The sequence below is a fragment of the Lissotriton vulgaris genome, chromosome 5 (genome assembly GCF_964263255.1).
Source record: "Lissotriton vulgaris chromosome 5, aLisVul1.2, whole genome shotgun sequence".
NCBI classification, from domain to species: Eukaryota; Metazoa; Chordata; class Amphibia; order Caudata; family Salamandridae; genus Lissotriton; species Lissotriton vulgaris.
Genome location: NC_141693.1, coordinates 1,694,517,140 through 1,694,535,457, shown reverse-complemented (window position 1 = coordinate 1,694,535,457; position 18,318 = coordinate 1,694,517,140).

The following is an 18,318-nucleotide window of genomic DNA, read 5'->3' as shown; positions in this document are numbered from 1 at the left end:
TGGAAGGAACTGGCTAATAGCCTGATGTTGCTGCTGGAGGAGTCTAGTTCCTTCATGTCCTCTTCCTTGGATAGCAATCTAACTTGTTTCTTTAAAATGTTTTTTAAAATTCCGAGTTGATAAATAAAATCCTGCCAGTTGGACAAGTCAAGGTGCAATTCAGTGCAAGCAGTAAAAAGGCCGTTGGCCCACGAGTTGTTGCTTTTCACAAAAATTTCCTTCAAGATTGCCTTCATTGTGTTTGGGGGGGCAGCACAAACCCCTCGGTAGTACCGAACAATTGATGCACAATGTTCATAGCGCTGTTTGTTTAGCCCAAATTCAGGGCGCACCAAGGTGTTCCGAGCATGGGCAGGTATATGAAAGATCTGTTTAAATGCCCAGAAATTGGCGCGTTCCATTATGGTAACTGATGCCGCGGGAAATGCTAGTTGGCCGTATGTAATCAAGGGGAGTAATTTGGCTCTTATACCTTTCTGATGGGTCCAGTTGTTGGACTACTTAGTTTGGAATTCAGTTTGCAGAGGGCATAGGTCATTGCCTTGGCTTTTGATTCAATGGATGCAGTGTGTGCTGCAGCCTTCCCACTGCTCATGATCCAAACCCCTAGGTAATTGTATTTAGTTGTGGTTTCTATTTTCAGGTTACCCATTCTCCACAGTTTTTTTTAGTTTGTTCGTATACTTCCCAAAAATTACTAGCTTTGTTTTCCCTACATTTACTCTTAGGTCATTTTCATTGTTATAGATGTTTAATGCATCCAATATTCGTTGCATACCTGTTTTGGTATGGTCCATAAGCACCATATTGTCTGCATACTGCAGTAAAAACAGTCTGGTAGAACCAATTTTCGGAGTTAACAAATTGGCTTTGGAAATTGTTTTGCCGAGGTCTGCAGTGTAGAGATTAAAAATCAAGGGTGAAAATACGCACCCTTGTTTTAGACCACGATCTGTGTAGATGTTTTTGGTCACCAAATTCGTCATTACTTTCACTCGTACCCAAGTTCCGGTTTAGAGAGCAGTAATTGCTTTCAACAGGTTAATCAGAATCCCCCAATCTTGTAATTTCCTCCACAGCACATTCCTGTTGACGCCATTGAATGCTGCAGAGTAATCCACAAAGCATGCGAAGAGTGGGGGCTGTTTTTCCTTAGTAGACTGTTCTACCAGGTAGGCAAGGGCTAGAATGTTGTCTAGTGTCGAAACTCCAGGCCTAAAGCCGGACTGATATGCTGGAAGAATTTCATTATCATTAGCCCAGTTTTGCATATCTTGCAGGAGGAGGCTAGCATATCCTTTTGCATCAATATCCAAAAGGGCTATGAACCTATAATTGGTTGGATCTCAAGTGTCGCCCTTTTTATGAATCGGTTGAAGCAAGGAGCCTTTCCAGGCTTCTGGCACCGTTGAGTTATCCAGACAGAACTGATAAAGCGGAGTAAATAAGGTTCCCCAAAAATCACTATCTTCTTTGAAGAGGCTTCCAGGCAGGCCATTGGGTCCCGGAGCCCCATCCTTTCTGATGTTTTTTAATATTGGAGTTGCCCGATTCCCTACTTCAAAAGTTTTGAATGGTTCTTCCCTAATCCTTATTTGAGACTTGATCGAACTGTAATTACTAGGAACTCTGTGATGATGTACTGGTCTATGATCTGGAGCACTACAGTACAATGTGGTCACATAGGAGACCCATGTGCGGCTGGAAAACCCATTGCGCCGGTCGTGCCCTTGACCGGACAACATGTTGATATATGACCAAAATTCTGCCTGTCTACTGGGCGTCAGCAGGCTGAAAATATGCAGCCATTGCGAGTCTTGCAGTTGCCTTTTGTGGTCCCATAGGTTTTTCCTGTGAGCTTTTCTTGCTAGCAACCGATTTTGAAGTGTTTTGTCATTACCCTCACTCTTATGTTCACGGTTGTATTGTCTCAAGGCTAGCCTACTTTGTGCGATTTCTTCACATCTTGGTCGAATTTGGCAGCACTCTCTTTCTTCACGAACTTGCTGATGGTGTGGTCTTTTGCCTGACAAAAGGCAAAACAGCTCTGGCGCCAAATTAGTCCAGTTCTCAGCTATATTGCCAGCTGCGAAATCTTTCCCAAGCGCGGACCAATTACTGCACAAGTTACTACTTGTGTAACAATATATCTGTAAGAGACATTAGTTAGTGATAGATTCCTTACCTTAGAATATCCCCAGGCGTCAGACTGGATCCGGAAAGTTTTGCGTAGCAGTACCCTTGCGCGTCGGTAGGCGTCGTCTGCGGCTCCGCGTCCGTCGTCGGCGTCGTGGGCGCCGTGATGACGTCGTCGGAGTACTTAGACGCCGCCTCCCCGTGCTGACGTCAGTTCTTAGCCACAGCTTTTCCGCGCCAGAAGCGCAGAGCCATGACAAAAACCAACACTGGTGCCAAGAAACTAGGGCCCTGAAAGGGGATGACCTTAACCCTAGATATCGGTTCGCAGAACGGGGAGGATGGGTGGGTCGGTAAGGAATCTATCACTAACTAATGTCTCTTACAGATATATCGTTACACAAGTAGTAACTTGTGCATCTGAAAGAGACACGTTAGTGATAGATTCCTTACCTTAGAATAGATACCCCAGCAATACCATCCCCGTGGTGGTGGGTCTGCGAACCAAAAATCACACCAGAAAGTCCTGGAGGGTGGAACGGCCAAAGTAGCCGTCCCTCCGGACTTGACTGTCCAGGCAATAGTGTCTTGCAAACGTGTGCAGCGAGGCCCATGTCAGTTGTAGTGGCCGTGGCTCGAGTGGAATGAGCCCTCAGCCCAACAGGGGGTTCCTTCTTAGCCAAGGAGTAACACGCCTGGATGCACAAGATAATCCACCGAGAGATGGTCCGCTTGTGCACCGCTTTCCCTTTCTTAGCGCCCGCGTACCCAACAAAGAGTTGATCATCCACCCGGAACTGTTGTGTGCGATTCAGATAAAATGAGAGCGCACGTTTTGGGTCCAGACGGTGGAGCCTCTCCTCCTCACTCGAGGGGTGCGGAGGCGGAAAGAAGGTGGGCAACATGATGGATTGCCCAATGTGGAAGGCCGTGACTACCTTAGGCAAGAAGGAGGGCCTAGTCCTTAATACAACCTTGTCCGGATGGACTGAAAGGAAAGGAGGCTTACAAGAGAGAGCCTGGAGCTCACTCACTCTCCTGGCAGAGGTGATGGCTACCAGGAAGGCAGTCTTCAGAGAAAGAAGACGAAGAGGACAGTTGTGAAGTGGCTCAAAGGGAGCGCACATCAGAAACGTTAGAACCAGGTTCAAGTCCCACTGAGGCATCACGAAGGGAACAGGAGGAAAGGTATGAGTGATGCCCTTCAAGAATCGATTAACGATAGGGGACTTGAACAAAGAAGGTTGGTCAGGCAGCCTCAGAAAGGCTGAAAGAGCTGAAAGATAGCCCTTGACAGTGCCCAGAGCAGAGCAGAGCCCTGCTGGGCAAGAGAGAGAAGAAAGAGGAGAACCTCAGAAAGAGGGGCATTGAGGGGATCCACAGCCTTTGCTGTGCACCATGCCACAAATCTGTTCCACCTGCAGGCGTATACCGTCTTTGTGGAGGGATGCCTGGCTGCCAGAATGATGTTGCAAACTTCAGGAGGCAAGTCAAATGGCCTCAACTGTCGCCGCTCAATCTCCAAGCATGGAGGTGGAGACTGGACAGGTTCGGGTGGAGGACCGTCCCCTGCTGCTGCGACAGAAGGTCCTCCTGAAGAGGAAGACGAACCGGGGGATCGACTGACATACTGAGTAGCTCGGGATACCAGTACCTTCGTGCCCAGTCCGGAGCCACAAGGATGACTTGTGCCCGGTCGCGCTTGATCTTCTTCAGCACTCTGGGCAGAAGTGGTATAGGCGGAAAGGCGTACAACAGACCGCAACTCCACTCGCGCCGAAAAGCGTCTCCGAGCGAGTGCCGCCTTGGAAATTCCAACGCGCAGAACTGATGACATTGCGAGTTCTCTTCGGTGGTGAATAGATCTAACCAAGGCTCTCCCCATCGCAGAAAGAGGCCTTGTGCCACGTCCGAGTTCAGACGCCATTCGTGATCCATCGAGCACCGACAGCTGAGTTCGTCCGCCCTGGCGTTCAGGGAACCTGCCAGGTGTTGAACCACTGGAGTCACGCCCTGATGTTCCAGCCATTGCCAGAGACACAGAGCCTCCTGGCAAAGGGTCCACGACCCCACTCCGCCCTGTTTGTTGCAGTACCACATGGCGGTGGTGTTGTCCGTGAAGACCTGCACTGCACTCCCTCGGACAGATGGGAGGAATACTTTCAGTGCCAGACGAATCGCCCGCAGCTCCAACAGATTGATATGGAGCCGGGACTCCGCCGGAGACCAGAGTCCTCTTATATCCGCCTCTCCCAAGTGGCCTCCCCAGCCCTGGAGGGACGCGTCCGTCACAACTACGTGCTCCGGTTGGGGAAGGGAGAGGGATCTGCCGTTGACCCAATCGCGGTCCGTAAGCCACCACTGCAGCTGTCTCGCAGTGCCCTCCGAGATCAGGACATGTCGGACAGGTTGCCCTGGTGCTTGGCCCACTGAAACTTAAGGTCCCATTGCAGAGCCCGCATCCGCCACCGTGCGTGATGCACCAGAAGAATGCAGGAGGCCATCAGCCCCAGAAGCCGCAGCGTCAACCTGACCGAAACTCGGGATAACGGCCCGAAGATCGTAATCAGAGCCTGTATATCCCGAACCCGCTGTTGGGGTGGGTAAACCCGAAACTGCGCCGAGTCGAGAACCGCTCCGATGAAAAGGAGCTTCTGAGAGGGGCACAGGTGTGACTTCGGCACATTGATGGAAAATCCCAGCTGGTGCAGGAGATCCGCCGTAGTCTGGAGGTGGCTGACGACTGTCTGGGGCGAGCCCGCCTTCAACAACCAGTCGTCTAGGTAGGGGAAGACTGACACCCCTAACCTGCGCAGATGAGCTGCGACCACCGCCATCACCTTCGTGAACACCCGTGGGGCGCTGGTAAGGCCGAAGGGGAGCACGGTAAACTGAAAGTGCTCGAGGCCTACCGTGAACCGCAGGTAACGTCGGTGGGCCGGCAGGACGGGGATGTGGAAATATGCGTCCTGCAAGTCCAACGCCACCATCCAGTCTCCTGGGTCTAGGGCAGTCAAGACCTGAGCCAGTGTCAGCATTTTGAACTTCTCCTTCCGGAGGAAGCCGTTGACGTTCCTCAGATCCAAGATAGGGCGTAGGCCCCCTTTGCCTTTCTTGGGTACCAGGAAGTAGTGGGAGTAGCAACCACATCCTACTTCTGGCCCAGGAACGCGCTCGATGGCCCCCTTGGCCAAGAGGGCCGAAACTTCTTCCTGCATGAGCCGCAAATGATCCCCCGATACGCGGTGGTGTTGCGGTGGCATGGCTTGAGGGGTCGTCTCGAAGGGGAGGGAGTAGCCCCTCTGGACAATCTGCAGCACCCACCTGTCCGAAGTGACAGTGCGCCAGTGAGAGTGGTGATGGCGAACCCTGCCTCCCACTGGCATCACATGGGCCGAAAAGCACGGACTAGGCGGGTTTAGAGGCGGATGCCGCGGGGGCAGGTGTGGACTGACTCCGCTTGTTCCCCCGACCGCCTCCACGGCGGTTCCCACGGCGGCCGCGGCGCTGGATGACAGTTTGCGGCAAGTGGCTGGCGGCATGTGTGGGGACGCCCCTTCCTTGGCCACGAAAGGAGCGAAAGGCACCCATTTGCTGGCGCAGGGCCGAGAGGCCCAAGGACTTGGCCGTAGCCCTGGAGTCCTTAAAGCGCTCAAGCGCGTGGTCTGCCTTGTCGCCAAAGAGGCGACGGCCATCGAACGGCATGTCCATGAGTGTGTTTTGGACGTCTGCCGAGAAGTTGGCGGATCTCAGCCAGGCGTGGCGTCGTACCGCCACCGACGTAGCCATCGCTCTGCCCAGCGAGTCAGTAGTATCCAGTCCACACCTGATTGAATACCTGGCTGTGTCCCGGCCTTCCACAAGGGCTTGGCCGAGTTTGGCCCGTACCTCCAACGGGCACTCTGGCAGCACTTCCGCCACCGTCTCCCACAGAGAGTGGGTGTAGCGGCCCAAGAGGCATGCAGTGTTGGAAGACCGCAGTCCCAAGCTAAGGGACGAGAAGATCTTCTTACCATAGTTCTCGTACCTCTTGGACTCCCTGTCCGGCGGGGCCGTCGGGAAGGCGGTCTGGGAGTTAGAGGCCTGGATGACCAGACTCTCGGGGGTAGGGTGGGAGGACAGGAAACATGGGTCGCCCGGAGCCGGGCGGTGGCGTCTGGCCACGTTCCTATCTACAGGCGAACCTGTAGCGGGCCTGGACCAAGTGCCCAAAAGAACGTCCGTCGATGCCTCATTAAACGGCAGCAGAGGCTCCATGGAGCATGACTGCGGCTTAAGGACCTCAGTGAGGAGGTTAGTCCTCACGGCCGCGACGGGGAGCTCAAGGCCCAAGGCTTTGGCAGCCCTCATCAACACCACGCCATAGGTAGCTCCCTCCTCCGAAGCCACGGTAGGAGGAGAGACAAATCCAGTGTCTGGAGAGGTGTCCAGGCCACTGGCCTCCCCAAGGTCTCCTGCCCAGTCCATGTTAGACTGGCACTCCCTGGCCAGAGGGTCCTCAGACCCCTCCCAATCCTCCTCATCCCTCATCTCCTGAGATTCAGGGTCGTAATTGAATGAGGCCGGTTCATAGAAACTAAAATCTCCAAACGGCGTTGAGATCGGCGCCGATAGGCGTCGTCCCGACGTCGGAACCGGTTGAAAGGAGGCATCGGGGACGGCGCTGCCCGAGGACGACGCCGGAGGGGACACCACACGGACCGACGCCGGGGGGGTCGTAAGGTCCACCAGCAACGATCCATCGCCCGAGGAAGGTCCAGCGGCACCCTGCGGTGCCGGGCCCGAAGGCGCCAACGACGCCCGGGCTCCTGTACCCTGCGGCGCCGGGCCCGAGGGCACCGGCGGTGTCGGGATCGTGGGGCCCTGCGGCGCCGGGCCCGAAGGCGTCGGCCGCGTCGGGGTCGAAGCCCCCGACCCACTAGGGCCCCCAGACGGGTTCGCTGGGCCCGAAGGTGCCGCGGAACCCGTCGGAGGAGAAAGGGACCTCATGGCCATGAGGAAACGCTCAATCTCCTCCGGCGTCGCGTTCAGCCCAGGGACCGAGGGGTATGGGGCCGAACGCGGCGCCCGCGATTCCCGAGGAGCCGCATGGGCAATGTCACCCGAACCCCCGGCCGCATCACGCGAGCGTCGGGGGGAGTCAGAAGAGCGATGATGCCTCTTCGACTTCTTATGCTTCTTACCTGACGACTTGGACCCGGAGGAGTGGTGCCGACTCCCGGAGCTGTGACGGCTCCGTCCCCGCGACCTGTCCCTCGACCTCCCGTGGGACCGGGACCGGGACCTCACACGGCGCGGGCCGACTGCCGGAGTTTGAGGCGCCTGCGGGACCACTCCCGCCTGGCCTTCCTCGAAAGGGCCCGACAGTCGGAGCAGGCCTCGTCCTCATGGTCGACGCCCAAACACGTCAGGCACAAGCGGTGGGGATCCGTGACAGACATGGTACGGTCGCACTCGTCGCAATGCTTGAATCCGGGCATCCCTACAGGCACCGTCGGAGTCGTACAGACTTCCAATTGGATCAAAAAATCACCAAAAGTTAGTCAAAAAGTGACTAGGGAACTGCTCTTTCCAGATCTGCGCTGGTTGGCGCGGAAAAAAGAAGAACTGACGTCAGCACGCGGAGGCGGCGTCTAAGTACTCAGACGACGTCATCACGGCGCCCACGACGCCGACGACGGACGCGGAGCCGCAGACGACGCCTACCGACGCGCAAGGGTACTGCTACGCAAAACTTTCCGGATCCAGTCTGACGCCTGGGGATATTCTAAGGTAAGGAATCGATCACTAACGTGTCTTTTTCAGATTTTCCAGTTTGACAGGCTAGCTGTGTCTATTTTATTCCATTTTAGCCATCTCAGAAGTACGTGGATTTCCTCCCCATTGGAATGGCCTACGAGGGGAATGTTCGGGAGACTTGTTGTTTGCAGCAAGATAGCTGTGGCTAATGAAATATGGTCACTAGTCTGCAGCACTGGGTTTTGTAGTGCTGCTGCTTGATCATGCAAGCGATTGCACATAAAGACATAGTCAATTGGAGGTTTGGTATTCCCCTTTGAAGCATTATTCGTGACATAATTGGTGAGTAGTGGATCTTGTATTGGCCTCAAGCTGTACGTGTTTAAAAACGTATTTAGTAAGAAACCAGCCCGAACCTTGTGCAGTAGGGCATCATTTGCTGTCCCAAGGTTCTGTGTTTAAAGTCCCCAGCCAGTATGATCCCACTATTTGAGTGATTATTGAGCAAATCTTCAAGTATGTCTACCAGGATTCTCATCTCAGAGTGTCTTGGTTTGTCTTTGCAGTTAAAGAAGACATTCAAAAGGAGAATTGTTAATGGGCGGCCGTTCAGTTTTAATCCCTGCAGGTAAATAGCTTGAACCGTGTCCGTGACTAACACAGTTTTAGCTTTTATGTTGCAGCCAATTCGTATATATATGGATAAGCCCTCAGATGGCCTACCAAATATATTATACTTTTTCGCTGGCTGTTGGAATAGAACAAAGCCTGGGATGACCACTGGAGCGATTAACCAGGTTTCTTGGAGACACGGCAGGTCCCCAGACTGTAAAAATTCAAATGCTGCTCTGTTTTGCAACGTGGTTTTTAGACCATACACAGTAATTAATTAATTAATTGTGGGTTTCTAACGCGCTAGAATCGACTCCCGAAGCAGTATCTCTGCGTAGTAGACCGCTGGGGAACCCGTCCTGGCTTTCCCTGTGAGATGGTCCCTACTGGGTACCTCCAAGGTGAAACCAGGCATCCCCTGCGTATGTGGGGGGCCGTTGTGGAGATGAGGCAAGCTAATGCCCAGAGTTGCAGAGTGTGATCCCTGGTTAGAGTAGGCACCAAGGTGAGAATTATCGAGTCCGCTGACCCTGGTCCACTACCCTGCCGCGTCGGGAATTGTACCCTGGTCCCGGGCCGTCCTCTGCTCCCGGGTCTGCCGCCTCTAACCAGTGAGCCACACCACTCCACTTTCATACTGGTGGTCTTTCGACTCACCCAACTGTTGTTCCTTGTTGTGCTAGGAGCAATTTGGTTTTATGCGTATTCGGGTCATTGCAGCTCCCTTTTGGGGGTTTCTAGATTGGTCAATTTGTTCTCTATTAGGTTGGAGTTTGGTGAGAGATGAATTCTTAAATAAAGAAATGCTGACATGCGGGGAATTTGTTTTGTCCCTCTTAAGATGGTCTTTCTTGGGGTTAGTGTCTTTTCATCAATAAGTCCACCTCCTAGCATGTGTGTGTACCTTTACACAGACATTGTGCACCAAGATCAATCGATTGACAGAGTAAAGTGCAGCTGCAAGTTCCAGTATTAGACCTGGGCAGCTGCATGTTATAGGGATCAATCTGTAATAGGTAGCATGGTCTAAAGATGTCAAAGTGACTGTGAGAGAGGTGAAACTATCCATGGTCTTCCCTCCAGGGAATATCCTTGTTGAGTCCATTCCTGTCACAGGACAGGCGGAAGATCCAACGATGCTCCCTCCTAAAGAGTGCTTGCTGGTTCAGGTTAGGATCTGCCTCTACAATGGTCCATCTCAGACTCTCTGGAAGGTGACCTTTTTCTGCAAAGTGCTGGCAGAGTTTAGTCTATAGTTTATGGCAGCGGATGTTGCTATGGTCTTCCATGATTCTAACCTTTGCTGCTCTTGTGGTCATGCCAACAGAACGTAGGTTACAGGGGCAAGTAATGGTGTAACTTCAGTTGCTGATATTGCAGTTAGTGTGTTTCTTTTGAACCCATTTGAAGGTGGGTGAAAACTGTATTTCCTTTGTTGTCTCTGTGAGAGGGCACACAGAGCATGACCCACAAGGGAAGTGGCCTGTGACTGAGGGCAGACCCCACAAGGAAAAATGATTATTGCGGGTGTCAGGTGGCGGTCGCGTGTGGACAAGAAGGTCTTTGAGATTGCTTGTGCGATTATGCGAAAACCTGGGAGGTGGAAATGTCAAACCCCCCTGTCTGTATGATGCCCCAATGTTTCTTGATTATCTTCTTGATTCTATTTGAATGTGGAGTAAATGTAGTCACATAAGTCAGGACATCCTCGTTGTTCTTGGGGATCTGTTCGAGTAGGGCTTCTCTATTATTATTGCAGGCCCATTTCCTGGCTGTGTAGCTATTGTGTGCAGGGTAGTCTCGTTGTATTAAGTTATGTGTTAGTTGTGCTGCCATCCTGTCGTAGTCCTGGACAGTAATGCAGTTACATCGAAGTCACAGGAACTTTCTGTTCCTTGTTATCTTGTTGGTATGGGCATATTAGTTTTCTCTGCTGGGGCTTTTGGGAACAGCTTGACCAAGTGCACCCTATAGCAAGGCGGGACATACTCCTGATGTCAGTTTACTTGAAGAAGGTTTAAAGACCCACTGGCAATGATGAAAGTATGAGGATGTTTTTACGATGGTGCATTGCCAAAAACACACTGGTGGATTAATGCCAATGCACCTGTAACCATGCACATGGAGTTAGCTGATCTCCGCCTGCCAAGACGCTATGTAGCGCAGTACAAAATTCACCAGGAGTTTTTTCTGCATATCAGCAGAATAACAACCCCTTGCAAAAGAACATAACAACCCACAGAAGACGGGTCTCCTATTCAGGATACAGGTGGACACATCCTGGCATCACAATTATTCCAACAGAAGGCACGACAGAGAGTAATGAATATAAAGTGGCATATTCACAAGAACCAACAGTCAAACCACCAACAACACTACATTTCCTGTAACAACTAATCATCTGAGAATTCCTGAAGGAAATCCTAACATCATATTTCAGACCCCTACTATCACATAGCAGGACCCTATAAAAATGTGCAACAGTATGGGGCTTTACCAAGATAAAGGCCGTATTTGATGGATTTCTTTGTACTTTATAATGAGATACTTTCAAGGTCCTTATTCCGCATTTCCCCACAGCAATGAAGGAGGCCGCATATGAACAGGAGACTGACTGCGGCTTCCAACCCTAGCCTCATGAGGCAGACCAGCCACTGTCCCATCCCACAATACACCAGACAGAGAAGAAGAAACAGTTGCATTGAAGTGAAGTCACTGCTGAAAGGCCAAACCTCAAAATACCACATTAACGCTGTAGGTGCAGGCTGACCTGATACAATGATGAACATTGAGCTGGTCAGATGGCTGCAATAGCTGTTACCCCTGCATCCTACTGTACAGACCCAAATATGCTCTCTGGACTTGCTTTGCTGTTTTGATGACCTGGCCTGATAGTGTGGGCTGAACTGTTCTTAGTGTTTCAAGTTTATTTATTACTGCATGGCTGATTGAAGCCATTGCAAACTGATAAAACATATAAAACATAGCAGCTAGATGTGGTGCCATGCACTGTCATCTCATGGATTTCAGTGTGATGAATAAAAATATAATTATTACAAATAAATAATGCATATAGAGTGGCGTAACTGCAATAACAATATCTGGCACTACCATAGCACCAATTGTGGTGTGATCTTAAATGTTAGTACATCATTATTAAAAAGGAATTCATTCCACAAGACAACAGGGTATTGCCTGAATCTTTTTGTGATATTAACATGAGGTGGTGGTTGCTGGTTTCAGACATTCAGATGCTAATGTGCGTCTTAGTAAAAAGTGTGTGTTTAGTTAAAGTGTCAGACACGGCCATAGCACCAATTGTGGTATCATTTAAAATGTCAGTACATCATTAAAAAAATATAAAAAAATAAAAGATTTGCCCAGAACATAACAAGATTTTGCCTGAGTCTACTTTGAGATGCTAGTATTAGTGCTGATGGCTGGCTCCTAACTTTCAGATGGTAATGTGCGCTTTGGTGAGCGCGCGTGTTTAAGTACCAGTGGGTCAGTGCTTCATGAATTTATGCTTAATCAGAGTTGCAGTCAAGGAGATGATAATTTGCATCCACTGATTCTTGAAATGGGAAGTGTATGCAAAGGAGCGTAGTGTGTAACAGGTTATGTCCAGAAGTTACTAGCAAGGTAGAGGCTCTTGGCATTTTGCCGGCTTCGTTAAAAAATTTGACCAGGCCATAGATAGCTTGAGGGTAAGAGTCATTGAGCAGAAAGTCCACAGCTGCTTGAATTGTTCGGGACCCATGTTTGATCCATGATTGACGAAGGAATTTTCTGCGGTTGTCAATTAGTGCTGGGCAGATGCAGAGAAGATGAGATAAGCTCTCCTGAGATTGTCCGCATAACCTACACTCGTTGGTCACTGAGCGCAACGACCAAGACGTTATGAGATCTAGCGATATGAAATTTCACATCCTGATGAAGCAATACTTGATTTTGTAATGCACGGGAAAATTGTTTAGAAGATATTTTTGGACCTCTATTTTGTTGTAGCTTCTTAGTATAAGGTATGCGTGCTTTCTGATCATGAGGGTCCAGCAATCCTGTTCAAAAGACTCTTTTTGAAGTGCCTTGTTTAATGCTTTTTAAAAGTTTTGGTGTGTATTTAAGGCTAGTGAGAAGCACAGCAACACTTTTGTTACAGGGGACCGATACTGCAGTACTGTTGCAAAACCGAACCCCATGGGTACAAAACCGGCCTCTATCTCTCAGGCCCACCTGGGAAACGCCTGGTGCCGCTATGGCCCACATCATTACCAGTAGCTGAGATTAATTCAAGCAGGCCACAAATCACTTTTTTAATTTCTCTGTGTGATCCCATCACATTAGACTAAAGGCCAAGAAGAATATTTCTGCATAAAAAACAAAGGGAACAAAGTGTTTATTATTATGAGTATTTAACTTATTTAGGGGTTGCTCACAACAAACCATGTTTGGAGATCTACTATAGAAACAGTAGGGTTACTGCCACAGTGTGCACAAGTAGTGCAGAGCAGTAAGTATTGGTTGTACTATTTCCAAGAAGCATAAATGACACTCTGAAGAATAGCCACTAGAGACTATGTCATGTTATGTTTATCTGTAAAGCAGACTTTCCCTTTCAAGGGTATTCTGGAGCTGAGCAGGTGTGTGTGTTTAGCTATTCCTGTGGTAATTTCGCGAATTGAAAAGACAGTCTCTAGCTTCTTGCAGAATTGAAGAACAGAGAAAGAAGCTCTGATGTAGAGGGGGGATCCGTTCCATGCTTTAGGAGCGATATACGAGAGTGCCATTCCTCCTGATCTGGTTCAGTGTATGCGTGAAATGTGTGAGAGTAGGAGTCCTGCAGAGAGGAGGTGTCTGGGTGGGTGGAGGAAGGAGATGTGACTGTTCAGATTGGTGGGGCCTAAGTTATGTAGTACCTTGAATGTGTGTGCCAGATGTTTAAAATGAGTTAGTCTGTGTAGCAGAAGCCTGTGAAGTTCCCTGAGGTGTGATGTGATGTGAGTTTTAATTTTGGGAAGTTGAGGACGATTATGGCTGATGAGTCCTGGGTGGTTTGTAGTTTTCTTGTGAGTTGCTTGGTAATCCCGGGGTAGAGGGTGTTCCAGTAGCCCAACTTGCTGGTGACAAGGGTGTGAGTGAAAGGTTTTTCTAGTATCGCTTGGAAGGCATTTGAAGTTCTTCCTCATCATCTTCAGGGTGTGGAAGCAGGAGGTAGTGACTGCTTTGACATGTGCGATCATGTTCAGTTTGCTGTCGATGATTATTCTAAGTTTCCTGGTGTGGGTGTTGAGTGCTGGGTGTGGGTGTTGAGTGCTGGGTGTGGGGCTGAGTTTGGCGTGCCCACAGTTGGAGTCCCATGGTAGAGTGTTCTTGCCGAAGATCACTAGTACTGTCTTCTCTGTGTTGATCTTGAGACAGCTGTCTTTCATTCCAGTTAGCGACTTTTGTCATGCAGGCAGTGAACGTGTTTTTGTGTTGGGGTCTTGTCCAAAAGGGACAGTATGAGTTGGTTGGTGTCTGTGTAGGAGAGAATGTTGATGTCATGTGTGCAAATGATTTTGATATGTATCAAAATGGAGAGTGAGGAACTGAGGTAGCTAGTTCCCTTCCACATGGAATGTAAGTAATAATCAATAAGAGCTAGCTATATTTGTGATGCTCATGTCTCATGTGCCTCAGAAAAACATTCGTTTTTATGAAGGCCCTCACCCACCAACCTAATTAGTGGCATGCTTCATCATCGGGCCCCACCCGAGGCACCGAGTGTGCCTCAGGTGTGCTGCGACATCTGTTTACAGCGGAAAGTGTTAGGTGAGTGTGCAGTGATGGTGTTAAGAGTGGGGTTTAAACACTGTCCTAATGGTCCCAGAATCCAAAGGATAATTTATTAATGGGCCCTTGGCAGTGTTAAAACAAGGCTTGTGGACGTGGTTGGAGGGACTTATGGTCTCCCACGTCCAGTGGGGTCAACTAGTTTCAGTCAGGCCTTGTATTAAAAAATAGCTTTCTTCTGGACCTATGTGTGAAGGTGATAGATTTTGGCCAGAGGGCTCATGTATGCATGGTAGAGGGTGGGGCTGAGCGATGAACCTTGAGGCACTTTGCAGGTGAGTTTGGGGCTTCCAAGGAGTAAGGTGCTAGACTGATGCTTGTGTTCTGTGTGCTAAGTAGGAGCAGATTCATTGGAGAGCAGGTCCTTGGATGCCAATCTAATGCAAAAGTCTAACGAGGATGGGGTGCGAGACTATGTCAAATGCTGAAAAGAGGTCCAGGAGAGTGAGGGGTGCTATGTCTCCTCTGTCCAGGATCATGTGGATGTAAGTAAGTAAAATGCTAATTAAGCGCGCAAATTCCAGGTGTCTTAGCACTAACATCAGAAACCTCAAAGAGCGGGATAGTAGGCATTAGGTGCACTTTACTTTGTGTGTGATACAAAGAGCCATGTTTTAAGTGCTTTCCTAAAACATGGCACTGGGCTGACATCTTAAGGCCAGAGAAAGGGAATTCCAGAATTTACCGCTAAGAGAGCGCAGACTCCTGCCCCCCCCCATCTAGTTTTCTTTATCTTGGGGACTTTTAACAGATGGGCTGATGAGCACTGTAAAGCCTGTTGTGGATATTACTAAACAAAATTGTTCTGATGATAGTGAGGGCATTTTTTGTGCAGGATGTTGTGAATGATGCACAACGCTAAAAACCTAATCCTATACACTACAAGTAACCAGTGAAGGTCCTGTATATCTTTAGTGATTGAGGACAATTTAGGCACTTTTAGGAGAAGCTGGGCTGCCTAGTTTTGCCATGATTATAATTTGGTCAGTGTACCTTTCGTAATGCCTAAATACAAGGTAATACAATAATCAATCCTGGACAGTATAAGCGTAACCACAACGATTTTTTTGAGATCCAGAGGGATGAAAGGGAACACTTTTTTCAGTAATCTAATAATAAAGTTATATGTGATGACGATGAATGCTGTTTCTGTGCTGTGGTTGGGACTGAATTAGGACTGCGTGGTGTCGAGGAGCTGGTGGTTGCCAAGGTGGTTGGTGAGGTATTTCTCTAAGACCTTTACCAGGTATGGCAGGAGGGAGATGATCTGAAGCTGAGAAGCATAGCTGGGTCAGTGGGTGATTTCTTGAGCAGGGGCATAATGGTTGCATGTTTCCAGGTGTCCAGGAACGTGGCTCACTCGATGGTAGGAGTCCTTTGGTAAAGGTCTGGTGGGGAAAAGGATCAGATGGAGGACCTGAATAGATGGTCTACATAGGAGCAACGATATTGGCAGCGGTAACAGTGGGCCATGAAGTGAGGATCCATTCTTCAGCCATGATGGCAAGTTGAGTTGTGATGGTCACAGAGTCTGGTTGAGAGCAGAAGTTAAAGTACATGGAGGTGATTCTATCACAGAAGAATTCCAAGAGTTTGCTGCGACTGTCTTGTGAGGGGTTAATATTACAGGAGGCAGCAGGGGGCGCAGTGAAATGTTTGATGAAGGCAAACATTTTCTTGCTGTTGTTAGTGCTCGCATGGTTCAGCCTTTAAGACATCTTGTGCAATACCCATCTACCCTTAAGTGTTCTGTGAGTGACTAGGCAGTGGTTCATCTGTTGTCTTGCAGCAGCCCATATACAGGGTGCACACACAATCTAAACACAGCCCATAAGAAGTCCCCTTGGTGAGGCATCCAAGTAGCCTCCACATGCGAGAGATAGTTTCAACACTGCACCTTTAGAGGATATTGGATTTCCGAGATGGTCTTTTGGAAAGCTTTAGAGTTCATCAAGAAGTTTCCATGTCCCTCCAAGACTGTCTTCGGAGATTCAAGCAACACAGCAAAAGCAAACTTCACAATAGACTCCACTTGACTTTAGCAATGGCCCTAATGCATTAACCACAAACTATGCAGAGTATCAACAAGAGTGACAAAATCTGTATTCTGGACATGATGCTTTCATGATTCCATCACAAGATCCTAGAATTTTCCGCATCAGTGCTGGGCACTAACTCACATCTGATTAAACATTTGCAATGCAATAGGTCTCGAATTTGCGAGAGTTTGAGCCATTGGCATTGTAAATGACAGTGCCTTTTATTTATGTTTTGGAAACCTTCAAGGTGTACGTAAACACGCACTTTGTACTTATAGTCATTGCTTATGAGAAGCAAGGCTGGCAGCAGGGCTGGACTGGCCATAGCGGGCACCGGGCGTTTCCCCAGTAGGCTGCTAGGGTGGGGGCCGATTTTGGCCCCCGGGGCACCATTTTTGTTACCGGGGGTCAGCAATATCAGCCCCCTGTAACAAAATCATCCGAAACCGGCCCTCGCAAACTGCTCGGCAGCACTCCCCTTCACCCCGGGGAGGGGGGGCGACTGAGCAGTTTGCCAGGGCCGGTTTCTGTTCCCAGTCCAGCCCTGGGTGGAAGTAAATCGGGTGCAGTTACTGACAACCTTGCTTCTCATAAGCAACAACTATATATCAGTGTATTGAGTTACCTCAAAGGTAGCAAAAGATCCTCTAGCCAAGGTAGAGAGTTATTCGCCGAACAACTAAAGTAAAACGTATACTATGATTAATTTGTTTCTGGCAGCAGTACAGAATGCAATATTGCAACCTGGCTAGGGTTCTCATACTTGCCAAATTTCCACACTACATACTTTGCACAGATATAAGGTTTTTAGGTCTCGCCTGAGCCAGCGCATGCGCTGTCTGGCGAGACTTTAGTGAGTGGGCTTTAAAAAGCTGACCACAGCTTTTTGTGTGGCCTAGAGCGTGCGGTTATGCGCACAGTTACGAGCAGAGGCGCCATCTGGCTTTCCTCTCTCGTCATGGCTCATTAGGTGCATTGCTCGCGGGCACCCATACAGCCCGTGATCGCGATCACTTTCACTTTGACGGCCGCGCTGCCGCGTCACTTTCACGGCCACGCGGCCAATGCTTGTCTTTAATATTGCGCACTCGCGCCTTTCTTTTGTTGTGCACTCCACTACGAAAATTAGTTTTTTAAAATATAAAGTAACTACACAGGCACAAAACCCCCTCACTCCTCTGGGCGTGATACTTTAAATTTCAGCGCAGCGCCCGCTTTATCATTAACAGCTTTCTCCTATTCCAGGCGGGACATACTTTCCTGCAATGGTGTCGGTTTCAACTTCCTGCTGACTTTTATATTATGCGTGGCAGTGTCACCCAGCATGATGCGGGTGCCGCCTTTCATTTATTTTCCACACTGCTTCACGTTAAGGGGACGCCCGCCCCCTTGTCGAGAATTTTTTTCCCGCGACTTCACATTAAGAGCATTTTGCATGCTGCTGCATGCTCCTTGAAGTTAACTCCCCCTTTGCATTTAGAGCCTCCCCTCCACGCAATATGCATGCTTTCTCCTTAGCAATGACACAGTACAACAAAGGCAGGAAGTCACAGAAACCTACCATTGGGCACAGCCATCGCAAGAAAAATGCCTTGGATGCGGGAGCAGTGCACGTTTCCCAAAGCCTTATTTTTATTTTCCACACTGCTTCCTGTTAAGGGCACGCCCCGCCCCCTTGTCGAGAATTTTTTTGCACGCCACTTCACATTAAGAGCATTTTGCATGCTCCTTGAAGTTAACCCCCCCTTCGCATTTAGAGCCTCCCCTCCGCGCAATATGCATGCTTTCCGCTTATGATTGACACAGTAGAACAAAGGCAGGAAGTCACAGAAACCTACCATTGGGCACAGCCATCGCAAGAAAAATGCCTCAGATGCGGGAGCAGTGCACGTTTCCTAAAGCCTTATTTTAAAAAAACGTATCTGTACAATCAGAGCCTTGGATGTTCAAAGAGAGCGCA